This window comes from Humulus lupulus, chromosome 5 (genome assembly GCF_963169125.1).
Source record: "Humulus lupulus chromosome 5, drHumLupu1.1, whole genome shotgun sequence".
NCBI classification, from domain to species: Eukaryota; Viridiplantae; Streptophyta; class Magnoliopsida; order Rosales; family Cannabaceae; genus Humulus; species Humulus lupulus.
In genome coordinates this window covers 18529597-18544661 of record NC_084797.1, presented here as the reverse complement: position 1 = coordinate 18544661, position 15065 = coordinate 18529597, and positions in this window count along the sequence as shown.

Here is a 15065-nt window from a genome sequence, read left to right as displayed (position 1 = left end):
CCAGATCCTTCCAACTCTCGGCCCAGTTCTAAAGAAACCAGCAACCACTAGGGGACGTCTGTTGTCGATTTCTACTCATTCTGATGAGTATGTTTTCGCAACGTTACTGGGACTCACAAAGCCACTCTTGGCTCGGATGTCCTGTCTCGAGTGGGTCAAAACCTCAGCAGTCTTGAGGCTCCTCAGTGGTAGTTCTTGGTCAACGCTCGAGACTCCAATGTCCTTTATTGAAAAGAGTACCGAGCTCATCTCCTCGGTAACCTCTCTTACTTCGTTATTCACTGTACTTTTGCTTAGAGTATGTTCTAACTTGATTTGTTTGTGTGTTAGGCCCTTGCTTCAGTTGCTCGGCTAAATTACAAGCTGAACAATGAGGTTCATGCGAGCATGTCCTGTGCTTAGGAGTCGAAGGATCTCCAACTGAAGCTTGCTGATGAGTTCAAGGTTGCAATGTCAAAGCTGGAGGCTAAGCTTAAAGAGAAAAATTCCAAGGTCGAGGAGCTCGAGAAGCTGAACGTCGAGCTCAAGTAAAAGAGCTCTAGGGTTGAGGAGCTTGAGAAGCTGAATGCCAAGCTCGAGGAGGAGAAGAAGGCCACCTTCGAGATAATAGAGGGTGAAAAGGATCATCTTCTCGAGGAGTTTAAGCAGAGGAAGGATCGGGCAGTTGACATGGAAATGTACAAAATTTGGGCCAACAACGCTGATCTTGACACGAGTTTCTTGGTCACTTTTTAGGACGAGCTTTTGGCCAAATGGCAAGCTTGGCTAGAGGCGGAGGAAGCTGCTCGGGAGGATGCTGAGAAGGCTAAGGAGGATGCTCCTTCTTCCTAGATCTCGGTCCTGGGCTGCATCCCTTTAAAATTTTTGTAATAGTTTAGAGCCTTTCTTTTTCATGCCCTTGGGGCAAAAACAATTTACAGCTCGTAAAAGAGCTATTTACATTTGAATGCCCTTGGGGCAGAAATTTTTTTACAGCTCGTAAAAGAGCTATTTACATTTGATATTTTTAATACCATATTCGACTTTACTTTAATATTTTTGCTTTACATCTCTCAGATCGAAATATTTTAAGCAATTTACATTAGAGTTTGTCTTTATGTTAGTTTATTCATACAAACATAGGTTGGATTTTAAGCTTGAGTTATGATGCATTCACGCATAGTTTGCTCGATATATCCATATCCGATCTCATTATTTGTCAAGGTCGGATCATACTTTTACCACGCACTCAGAAGTACTTAAGTGATATGTAAGCTAAGCAGTTTAGTTGTATCTTGCTTTTTGTAGTTACTTTTCCTCTTCCTCGTACAGTTCCTTGAGGTTATGAGGTTGAAACTTTTATTGCAAAATACTCCAGCCTCAGTGATATGTGATATCTAAGCTAAGCAGTTTAGTTGTATCTTTCTTTTTGTAGTTACTTTTCCTCTTCCTCGTACAGTTCCTTGAGGTTATGAGGTTGAAACTTTTATTGCAAAATACTCCAGCCTCAGTATCGACTTAGTTTGCAGTAGGTTAATCTTTTTCCCACTTGTGTCGATCGATTTTAGTTGGTTTGTTCCAAACCTATTTAGGTCGTGTTTGGTTCATAATCCATACACTTATATATTTTCAATCTAGTTATATCCATATCACACTGGTTTGCGTATCTAGTCGTCTCCAGACACTTTATTTTTAATAACCTTGTTTCGTCCAAATAATTTTAACTCGCACATTTGGTTATATCCAAACACTTTATTTTTAATAATCTGGTTATGTCCAAATTATTTTAACTCGTGCATTTGGTTATATCCAAACACTTTATTTTTAATAACCTAGTTTCGTCCAAATAATTTTAACTCACGCATTTGGTTATATCCAAACATTTTATTTTTAATAATCTGGTTATGTCCAAATTATTTTAACTCGCGCATTTGGTTATATCCAAACACTTTATTTTTAATAATCTTGTTATGTCCAAATTATCTTAGCTCGTGCATTTGGTTATATCCAAACACTTTTAACTTTTATGTCGGGTTAACGGTCCAAACATTTGTTTGTTTTTGTGTATGCTATATTTGAGTTATTTATTTTTTCAAACATATGGTATATATGCCACTGATGCCCCCTTAATATCCTATGAGTGTGACCATAGGTTATTAAATTAAAAGAGTTTGCAAAAAATACAACATGTTGGAACGAAAATAACTTTAATCAAATCGAACAATTTATTAACAGGAACTTTGTAAAGATAAACAAGCATGGTTACATGAGACATCACTCCTACACTATTGATAGTAAGGTCCTAGATGTTCGCCATTCCAAGCTCGTGGCACCAATTCTCCGTTTAATCTTGCCAATTTGTAGACACCAGGTCGAATAATTGACTCGATTTGGTAAGGTCCTTCCCAATTAGGCCCAAGTACGCCAGTGGCTGGGTCTCTTGTAGCTAGGAACACACGCCTTAACACCAAGTATCCCAATCCAAATTTCCTGTCCTAAACCTTTTTATTGAAATATCGGGTAGCTCGCTGCTGATATGCTGCATTTTTCAGTTGAGCCTCATCTTGCCTTTCTTCAATAAGGTCCAGACTTACTTTGAGCTGTGATTGGTTTGAGGCTTGATCATAAGCATGGCTACAAATAGTGGGTATTTCGACCTCGATTGGTAACATGGCCTCGCATCCATATGCCAGAGAAAAAGGGGTATGTCCTGTTGAAGTGCGAGCTGTAGTTCGATATGCCCACAAGACTTGGGGAAAGTCCTTGGACCATTTTCCCTTAGCTTCTTCCAATTTCTTTTTCATAGAACTCTTGAGAGTCTTATTCATAGCTTCGACTTGGACATTTGCTTGGGAATGGGCAACAGAGGAGAAGCTTTTCATTATCCCATTTTTCTCACAAAAGTTGGTGAATAATTCACTAGCGAATTGAGTACCGTTATCTGATACTATTTTCCTTGGCATTCCATATTGGCAGATGATGTTTTTTTACCACAAAGTCCAAGACTTTCTTCGAGGTAATCGTTGCCAGAGGTTCGGCCTCGGTCCATTTTGTAAAATAATCGATCGTGACCACTGCATACTTAACTCCACCCTTGCCCGTTGGCAACGAGCCTATTAGATCAATTCCCCACACTGCAAATGGCCATGGGGAGGTCATCATAGTTAGCTCAGATGGTGGAGCTCACAGAATTGTAGTGAACCGCTGCCATTTATCGCATTTCTTGACATACTCAAATGCGTCTGCTTTGATAGTGGGCGAGAAGTATCATTGTCTTATAATTTTCTTAGATAGGCTATGCCCCCCCAGTGTGGTCTCCACAAAATCCTTCATGAATTTCTTCTAGGATTTTCTTGGCCTCGGGTGGAGTCACACATCAGAGTAATGGCATAGAATATCCTCTCCGATATAACCTTCCTTCCACAATAGTGTATCTGGGAATCTGATACATTAGTTTCCGTGCCTTGTTCCGTTCTGCTGGGAGAATGTCAGTTTTGAGGTAATCAACTATTGGGGTCATCCAGGTTGGTTCGGAGTCAATCATGCAGACATCTTCCTGTTCAGGCTCGCTAATACTGGGTGTTGACGGGTGCTCAATTGGCACCACATTCAGCGCATCAACCTCGTTGGATGTGGCGAGCCTGGCTAGAGCGTCCGCATTTGAGTTTTTCTCTCAGGGAACCTGCTCTATCATATAAAACTCGAAATGTTCGAGTGCTGCTTTTACTTTTTGTAAATATGCAGCAATCTTTGTTCCACGAGCCTGGTATTCCCCTAAGATTTGGTTGAACACCAACTACGAGTCACTATGGCAATGTACCACTTTAGCTCTGAGCTCCTTGGCTATTCAAAGTCCTGCCAATAGAGCTTTGTACGTAGCCTCATTGTTACACGCTTTGAAGCTGAACCTCAAGACGGAGTGAAACCGACTTCCAGTTGGAGTGATCAATATAATTCCTTCCCCCTGATCCATTTTTGTTGGAAGATCCATCGACATAAAGTTTCCACAGCTCACGGGTTCTAGTTATAACTTCATCGTCAGACACTCCTATACATTCCACAATGAAGTCTGCCAGGGCCTACCCTTTTATGGTCGTTCTCAGATGATAAGTAATCTCGAACTGTCCGAGCTCAACAACCCATTTTAATAATTGGCCCGAGGCCTCTGGCTTTGACAAGACTTGCCGTAGTGGTTGGTCAGTCAGCACATGGATGGGGTGTGCTTGGAAGTAAGGTCGGAGCTTTTGAGATGAGTGAATTAGGCTAAGAGCCAGCTTCTCCATTAACGGGTATCTAGATTATGCCCCCAGTAACCTCTTGCTGACATAGTACACTGGTTTTTTTACCTTCTGATCTTCTCGGACAAGCACGGCGCTGATGGAGTGTTCGGTTGTAGCGAGATATAGGTACAAGATTTTTCCTGTGATAGGTTTCGACAAGATGGGAGGTTCCACGGGGTGTTTCTTTAGCTCTTGCAATGCGAGCTCGCATTCCTTTGTCCACTCAAATTTTTTGCCCCCTCTCAAAAGGTTGAAAAATGGCAGACATCGGTCTGTAGATTTAGAGATAAATCTACTTAATACCGCCATCTGTCCAGTTAAGCTATGGACATCTTTATGCTTTCGAGGTGAGGGCATGTCGATTAACGCCTGGATCTTGTCAGGATTAACCTCTAGTCCCCGTGTGTTCTCTATGAAGCCTAGAAACTTCCCCGACGATACTCCAAAGGAGTATTTTTGGGGGTTGAGTTTCATGTTGTATTTTTCGTAGCACGGCAAAGCATTCTTCTAGGTCGTCCACATGGTTATTGTTATGTTTGGATTTGACTAACATATCATCAACATACACTTCCATGTTATTGCCTATCTTCTCGGAGAACATCCTGTTTACAAGTCTTTGGTACGTCGCTCCAGCATTTTTAAGCCCGAAAGGCATAACATTGTAATAGTACAACCCTTTATCTGTTACAAAACTCGTATGCTCTTGGTCTGGGGCATGTATGGCGATCTAGTTATATCCAGAATAAGCAACCATGAATGACATAATTCCATGCCCGGCTGTGGCATCTACGAGCCGATTTATCTGAGGTAGGGGAAGCAATCCTTAGGGCATGCCTTGTTGTGATCGGAGTAGTCGATGCAAGTTCGCCATGTTCTGTTTGGTTTCAGAACCAATACAGGGTTGGCGACCAAATTAGGGTAAAAGGCGTCTCATATAAATTGGTTCTCCTTTAACCTGTCGACTTCTTCCTTCAAGGCTTTCTTCCTATCATCGTCCAGGAGTCTTCGTTTTTGTTGCTTCGGGGGGAAGATTTTTTCAATGTTAAGTGCATGGCTTATCACATTCAGACTTATCCCTACCATGTACGAATGAGACCATGCGAAAACATCCTGGTTCTTCCTCAAAAAGCAAATTAATTGCTACTTTGTTTCTTTTGAAAGGTTTTTCCCCACCTTCACAGTTTTTGGGGGATCAACCTCTTCAAGCTCCTCTAGTGCCTCGAGGTCAGCCCTCTCTTCTACTCTAGGGTCGATTTCTTCGTCTATTTCGAAGATCGTCCCATCCTTATTCTGAATTACAACAAGTGCTTGTGCACTTGTTTTCTTTCTCCCTCTAACGGAGATGCTATAGCATTACCTCCCTGCAAGCTAGTCCCCTTTTAGAGTCCCGATGCCACTAAAAGTCGGGAACTTGATGGCCAGATGCCTCACAGACGATAGTGCCCCCAGCCCTACTAGGGCGGGTCTCCCCGAGCAGCACGTTGTAGGCCGATGGGAGATCCACTACGACAAACTCCATCATCTTGGTTATAGAAACTGGGTAATCTCCCAAGGTTACAGGGAGTTCGATGGACCCCATACATGCAATCCCTTCTCCTGAAAAGATGTATAACGTTGTTGCACAAGCCTTTAGGTCACGAAGTGCAAGTCCCATTGTCAATTAGGACTTGGTGTACCCTCTTGTTCATGAGCTGAAGGGTCATAACCAATGGGTCATTATGAGGGAACTGTACATGAGACGTGTTATCCTTAGTAAAAGTTATGGGTTGAGATTCAACCCTTTGTTGTTTCAGAGCTCTGGGTTTGGGTTCGTAGGGAGACCCGTCACCACTTTTCAGCTCATTCACATATCTTTTATGGGCATTCCTTCCCGATCTTGCGATTTCCCCCCCCCCCCCCCCCCCCCCCGAGATGGTTATGACATCTTCTCCATTAATCGGAGGGGGTCGTTCATCTTCCCGTGCTCGGGATTTGCTATTATGGGCAGGTGGTGCAGCTGCTGCCCTCTGGCTGGTGGAAGCTTGATTGGGGTTTTGATTTCTTACATACTGCCTGAAATATCCTCTCGAGATCAGACCTTCGATCTCATCTTTTAATTGTATGAATTCATCGGTTGTATGTCCGATATCTCTATGGACTTTGCAGTACTTGTTGGAGTCTCTTTTTGCCTTCTGGTTTCTCATGGGGTCAGGTCGTCTGAAAGGGACCTGGTTTTCATGAGCCAGGTAGATATTCTCCCGAGATACTCTCCCCTTTCTTCTTCTTTCTTCCATCCTCCACGGGATTATTCCCTTCATTTTTCTTTCTCTTAGAAGGGTTGTCCCCGGGGGGTTTTGAAGTTGCTGGATCCACCGAGGTCGAGGCAGAGTTTACATTTGTTGTTATAGTTATGAGCTGAGAGGTCATATTCAATGCTGACCTCGCCTCTTCTACATTAACAAACCTCTGAGCTCTTCGATTGAACTTGGTTAAGGACCTTACAGGTTTCCTTTGTAAATCTTTCCAGAGAGGGCTTCTAGGCATTACTCTAGCTTGAACAACCATTAAATGGCCAACATCATTGACGTCACGAGCTCGAGCGACTTCCAAGTTAAACCTTGTGAGATAACCTTTCAGTGACTCATTTAGCTGCTATCATACATTGGTTAAGGCAGAATCCTCGGGCTTAATGCCGACCATGGCATTGAAATCCCTTGATAGTTGATCCCAAGAAGCAATCAAATGTCTTTTATATTTTTCAAACTAGTTTTTTGATGGTCCCGTGAGAGAGGCTGGGAACAACATGCACCTGAGCTCGTAGCCCACATTACTGGCTCGCATAATCGTGTTGAATGTACTTAAGTGACTATACGGATTTGAATTTCCATCGAACGGTGGGACATGGGGAATTCTAAATCCTTGAGGAAACGGGGTGCTAGAAACATGTAGGGCAAAGGGCTCGAGTTCCTCATCGAACTCTTCGTCTCGTTCTCGGCTACATTCGTTCTGCAAGAGCCTAAGTGCTCTTTCCAACTGCTCAATCCTTTCTTGGACTGGATCTATGGGGGGTCTGGCTTGAATCAGCACGAATTGGTTATCGTTGATTACAACTCCAGTTCCACACCTCGGCGTGGGGTGCTTGCACCCATTGAGATGATCTCTCAGATCTGGATTCAGGGGATTATCATGCCCCCGATTGTGGTTTAGATGTTCCTATAAATCTGGGTGATCTCCTCGATTTCTATTGTTCCTAGGTTCCTGGTCGTATATACTCACAAACTTGGTGTCACCCGAGCCTTCGCTAACATGGCTCGTTGCACGATTATTACGAGATGGGTTTCTTGCTGGTATCCTTGTCTCAATAGTTTGAGATCGAGACATTTGGGTTCTCGTGGGATGGGGACCCCTACGCTCCCTAGAAGTTTCTCCATTCCCATGTCTTCGCCCAGCTTACCTTTCCATATCATGATGGGTCGGTTGTGCATCCCTCCGAACTGGCGAGGGGTAGCTTATTGGCAATGGTGGGTGGCTTATTGGCGATGGTGGCTGCTGTCCATTATGGGCCCTAGATGGCCCAGAATTAGCTCGACCAGGATCTGGTACTCTGCGTGGCACCAGGATTTCAGGTCCAAGCCTTTGAGAGGGCTCGATTATTCCCTACTCCCGCTAGTGCTTCTACAGTCGGGTTGGCAGCACCTTCAGCCCAGTTACTTCTCTGGGGTCTCAGTGGGACAGGCTGCTTCGCTGGTGGCGGAGGTTGCTCTGCTCTCCTGGTGGTCGCATTCTTATGCGGTCGCCCCCGAGGCCTACGGGGTGGAACATGAGCGTCCTGCGGAGGAAAAGACTGGGCGTATCGCGTAGGCGGGGGCTGAGACGCCTGTGCTTCAACAGCTAGTCTGGCTAGCTCTTCGTTGCATTTTGTGGCTTCTACCAACTATTTACGTAGTTGGCGATTCTTGAGTTCCATGATCGGGACATATCTCTCAGGGTTGTAATTCATATCCCTGTCGTTCCTGGGAGCAGGTGGTCATCGAGAGTCGGATGAACCACTCCTCTCATCGGGATCAGAATTTACCATAGGTTGCTTTCCAAGGCGCCGGTGGTACTTATTTTCATCTAGGATTTCCTCCTCAGGAATATTAGAATCATTTGCAGCCATTGCCAATTAGAGAGGCTTCCTGACTAAATAGATTTACGCACACACTGTTTAGTGGCTCTCATTGAAAGCACCAAATTGTTGACGTCGTTTTTCATCAACTTTAATAGGAGAGCAATTAAACAAGAAAATATCAGAGGAAATGAATAAAGATGAAGAAAGGAAGTTTTTACGTGGTTCAGCAGTTAAATCTGCCTAGTCCACGAGTCTATGTTATTAGAACTTGAGAGTTTTCGGGAAACTTTTCAGAGAATAGTTACCTAGAGTTTTCTCTCCAGAAATCAGTATATCGGTCCCTTACAAATAGAATTTCCTTCTCTATTTATAGAGAAGGTTACAGAACTCATTCCCACATATTTCGGGAAGATATTCTGGGAATCAAATAATATAATGTTATTTAATGCTTTATTTCCCACGTACACGGAAACGTCCCATAAAATGTAGGATCAGATAGTAGATTAGATAATGTCCCTTAAACATTGGGATTGTACAACAATAAATATGTTCACATGTAACTGATTAATTCAGATATGGGATTCATCAAATCTACGAGACTATCAGTTGATCATGAGCTTGCCGAGACTATCAGTCGATCACGAGCTTGTCGCCTAACCTTGCCTACGCTCACAACAAGTAGCCATTGACTATGCCGCCACATTTGAACTCACACATTCCGAGCTTGAACTAGTCCGGAAGGCAAGGGATGGTTCAGGGATATATACAAGTGTCACACCATGCTATTTGCAAGCTCAGAGCATTGTCGAGGCTACATACCCCCTCGCACCTTCGAGGTCGCTGTTTACAGAAACTGTTTAACTGAAAGGACGTATGACGACCGCGTCTATTTCGAGCTTTCACATAACGAGCCTAGATTTCGGGATCACATCTCATGCTCGAAATCTGGGTGTAACAAATACATATTGGGGTTCTATGTATAATTTTTTTAATATTTTCAAAAAAAAATTGTGAAAATAGAATAAATAAACTTATATTTACATATTTTTAACATATTTTTATCTGTCATATTATATATATAATATTTGATTATGTATTTATAATAAGTAAGAATAATAATTAGAAATCAAAATTAGGTAAAAGTTTAGTGATATCCAATTTTTAGGATATAATGTTGTGTAGTATTTTAGTGAAATACATATATAGCTTTAGGATTTAGTTAGTGTAATTTTTTTGGATAAATAATTAATTTATTAGCAATTAGTTTGTGTTGGATTAATTAATGATGACTGTGAGTAATAAAATTAGTATGGAAATTTATTAGTTTATTTTTTTGGTATATAATTTGACTTTTAGTTATATAAAAATTTGTTTGTATGGATATATAATATTTGAGTGTTATTTTTTTAGATTGGGTTAAATAATTTGAGGTTAGATTATTAGATTGGGTTAATAAAGTTTGATTATTAGAGTGAGTTTTGTTTCTTTAAATTGAATTTTGTTGGTGTTGTTGTTATTATTATTTTTTTATTCTTAGTGTTGATGAATATTGGTACTTTGTTGCTTTTGTTGTTAAGTTTTAGTAAAATTATGATATTTTGAATAAAAAATTGAATAATTAATAAAATTAAGACTAATAGCTATAAATTATATAGTTGTTTGCAATGTATATGTATGTTCTGGGACTAGATATTTTTTTCTGTGTTATTTGCAGATTTTTAAATTTTGGGATACATAAAAATACAGTTGTTATGCTGCCAAATTTTTTTATAGAATTAAAAGTACTCAATAAAATTTCTAATTTAATAAATAGTGAATTGGTAAGTAAAATAATTTATTTTTAATTATGATTAAATAAAATTAATAATAACATTATGCAACCAAATTTTAATAAAAACAAACATTAATCTTAAATTTATTAATTAAATAAGTAATAAATCCTAAAGAAATTAAATAACTTTTAACCAAATCTTAGAAATTTTGTGTAAATTAATAAAACTATTCAATAAAGCATAAGTAAAATATGTAATTTAATAAATACTTAATTAATATGTAAAAAAATAATATTTGTTAGTTCTGATTAAATAAAATTAACAAATTTATTATTAGAAAACTAATTTTAAACATAATCTTAATAATTATTAAAATTAATTTAATTGTAAAAGATTAACCATTAATTTTAATTAAAAATATATGTCAAATTCAAATCATTTTAATAATATTTACACTCAAATATATTACAGTTAGATATCATAAAACAACATAATTAACTTCAATGAACATAAGATATTATAAAATCAATGTTTAATTAAATTTAATTTTCTTTGGTAAGAAGAAATTATTACCAAAGATATGATAGTGTGTTATTATAACCTAGTGAATTTTTTTTATTTTATTAGTGTTCATCACAAGAAGCCTTAGACCCGTTCGGAGAGGGTGAGTCTTTGAAGAATCTTAAATTTGCCTCTCTCTGAATTAGGACAGACACACAAATTGATTGTAAGTTTGATGATAAGTGTTCCGTGTAGTGCTACACTCATATAATGTCGATCGACAAGAGCTGGATTAATTTGACAGATCGATTATCTGATGAGTATGAAGCTGATGTGATGAATTTTCTCCAGAGAGCTAGGTAGTTTGTTGACTCAAGGGGATTGGTGAAATTTCCGTGTAGGAGGTGTGTCAACGTTGAATTTCTAACAATTGATGTATTAGGAATTGCGTGTATATCGCGACATACATAAGACACAGACAACTGATACTGAGAGTTCCACACCAGTTTTGAGTGCGCCTGAAGATGACGACTTATCTTTGGTACAAACTGTCTTCAGAAAATGACGGAACTCCATTTACTATTGATCTTCCACAAACTAGAGATGAAGAGATGACTGAGATGGGAGAGCATGTTCGACAATTAGAAGAGCACATCCAGACTCATTGTATCACCCCGAGATCTCAATGTGCCCCACCACCACCTGATGATCCCGATGTTGGAGCACCGAGTCAGTAGGACTTATGTATGTGTTTTAATACTATGGACTATTACATTTTCATGTTTAGGACAACTCTTTATTTTGATTGAGCAAACGTACTCTTATATTTTATTTATATGTTTAATAGAAGTGTTTTAATTTTAATCTATTGTTTTATATTTAATTTAAATTAAATCAATAAATAAATATATGAATGAATAAACATTGCACATTAAAAAAAATCTCGGTTCAGTCTATACTGAGGACAATGTCCTCGGTATAGCCCATCTAGATGGCAAAATTGGACAAGTTTTACCGACGATATTGTCAACTCTATACCGAGAACATTTCCCTCAGTACAACCTATACCGAGAACATATTCAATGTCCTCAGTAGAAGTTTTCCTCTACCGATGAGGATGTACCGAGAACGTTCTACCAAGGACATGTTGTCGGTAGAAGCTGTACCGAGAACATTTGGGCTTCTACCGACGAATTTTTTTCTCGGTATAAGCCCAGTTTTTTGTTGTGAACATCGAAAAACTCATTCTTACATTTTAAAAAAGCAACACAATGCAATACAATATCAAAAAAGTAACTTAAATGCAACATGACAACAATCTCACAACAACATAGTGCAACCCGCAGCTACCCAAAAACAAAATCGAAAAAATTAACACTGTATTTTTCAAAACATAACTAAACATGACAATAAGCTAACATACCATAGGTTCTACCTCTATTAACAATATTAATATTAGAGACATTAACTGCATCAACCCAAAAGTTAACTAAAAAAACAAAAAAAAAACAACCTCAAAAAACTTATCATTGCATTCGAAAATGTATCAATAATAAACTTAATATATATATATATATATATCAAAACAACTAAAAAAATAACACAAAAACAAAATGATATTAGGCAACTATACATAAACCTAAACCTAAACAATGCAGTGTTGAAAAAGCAACTTAAAGTCAACTAGACATCAACCCCACAAAAATAGACTCTATGCATTGCATCAACCCAACATAAACTAAAAAACATTAAAACAACTAAAAAGATTATTAAAAAATATACTAAATAAAAAAACCAAAAATACAAAAAATATAATAAACTAAAAATATACCAAAAAGCAATAAAAATTATTTGTCAAGACATTATGTTGGATCCAGTGAAAGTACAATAATCACAAAAGACAGTATTCTTTTTTTATTTAATAGTTTTTCCCCCACACTGCCCGTCACTATCCTACTTAATAAGCACAAATGTATATACATCAATTAAAATGAAATGTTATTTTAAAATACAAAATAGAAAATAAAATACTATTTATATAAGATGGATATATACTATTGTAGGTGGTAGAGGCAAGTGTGGCTCCAAGTATTTGACAAAATGTGGCTAGGCCCGGGTAGCAAAACAAAAGCTTCAGTTGTCTACTCATATACACATATAACATGTATATGTCGGTTTGACTTATTAGCTTAGAGTAGCTTTAGTTTTTATCTTTCATTTTCTAAACATATATATATTATACAAATATAAATTATAGTCCATCATACCAACTGACTTTAACTAAACTTTTTCATCGAAGATGGTTCATAAGCAAAGCTTACTCCAACCACTCACACCCAAAAGATCTACGTCAAAAACAAGAAACTGACTGCTAGATGTATCAGGACTTCCACACAAATGATGGCTTTATCTGCAACAATATCACACCCTCCTACCTTCCGCCTATCTTCTTCATTTGCAACCTCTAAGTTTAGAGTATGAAGACCACATCACAGAGCGATGGAGGAGAAATGATTACTTGTGGGGGCATCGTTGTTTTGGCTCAACTTGTCATCTTCATCAGAAAAGGAAATCGGTAATGATCAGAGAACACTGTAAAAAAATGTAATGCAAATCGTATAATTGAAAAAATTCCCGTGCTACCATATATTTGAAGAAATTACCATGCCACTGTATAAAAGTTATAATACACCGAAAAATCGTAATTCATGTAAATTTCTCTATACATTATATATTTGTGTTGATTAATTAACTTGAGTTGAGTATAGTTCATTTTTTTCTTCATTTTTTTGATACAAAGAAGCATATTTGTTCAACTTTTAGGTGAAATATTTTCTATAAGCAAATTAGAACATTGAAATCCATCTTATAAACTACTTGATAGGATTAGTTAGACATACTGTTATAATTAGTTTGTTGGTAATTAGTTATTTGCACAACTAATACTCTAACTGATTGGATATAGCTAACTTTCCTATCAACTAAGTGTATATAAACCACTGTAACCTATTATTTCATTTATGAGAATTAGATTACATTTCATTCTTTTCGTTTCTTCAACATGGTTTTAGAGCCATTATGATTCTCAAGATCCATTTTCTTTATTTTGCCCTCGTTTCTTTACAGCTTCAGATCTTGAATTTTTTTATTCTCAATGGAGAATCTGAATGCCTCTTCGACTTTTATTGGTGCTTCTGCTTCGTCATTCTCTCCGGTTGTTTTCTACCACAATCTTTCTTTAAAGCTTGATGTCAACAACTGTAACGTCCTGGGTAGCCAAGATCGTTACACTGTGTATTTATAAAGGTGCAGGACTTGCTAATCAAGTCATTTAGCTAAAAATGTGTCACTGAAACCATTAATGAACTAGGGTTAAAAGGTTTTGGTAATAAAAGATACATTTCATATAATTAGACGTTTTGTATGAGGGATCCCAAAAGAAACAGTGTTTGGAAGTCAGTTTTACAAAATTTCAGGGTATAAACAACCGCTAGCCACTCTAAGGGAAAAACATACATTTATGGTCCTCCGGTTCCTGTTTCCTCCTCAACCGTGGCGGCCGAGAAATTGGTCATGTACATTCTGCCTTTAGAGCTCTCCGAGTCAGGGTTGATGAAGCTTACCCTTGTCTTTACCTACAGCATGTAGCACCCGTGAGCCAAGGCCCAGCAAGAAAACATATCATCATACCATAAACAATGATAAAAATTAAATAATTATTTAAGCATGTTCACACACTAATCAATCCACATCAATCACGTAGTCCATAGACATAACCAGAGAATCTAAAAATCAATACTCAGCTATTCAGCATGACAAATTCATAAATCAATAATGAAAACCAAATCACATGATAATCATGGTCGACGCCCTTAAGTTGAACCCTCTTGTTTACCCCACTGACTCCGGTCCGCTTAAACCAAGCTCAGTGAATATTAAGCTGTCCTCAGCTACCAGTGGCTGAGTCGCGCCCTGTGCGCCAATGTAAACTCCGGCACTCTTAGGCCGTTTGTTTATTATTCACATGGCATAATACCATCCTTCATAAAGCATACAAAAGAGGGAACCCTTAGTCCCATTATAAATTCACAACCGGGTGCAGTTTTCTTACCTTTAATGTCCAAGTGTACTGGTTACGAGAGATGTCTCTTGAGCACGATCCGTTTCCCGAGCCCTAGCTTATACCTAGTCACAACCAAGATAAGGGATACCATTAATAATTTTAAAAAGGTTTCCGGATAATGTTCTAGCCTCCGGGACATCGAATTCCACCAAACATGGTAGTCGGATCGATCCCGAGCACCCTAGGCTAGGTTCCCGCACTTAAAAACTCCAAAAGGCCAAAAATGCCCTTAAGGGCCGTGACCCAAGCATCCTATGCCGCGTCATGCCCCCAACCAGAGGCCCAGCCTCACCCAAAAACAAATACGGGTCGCAGCCCTT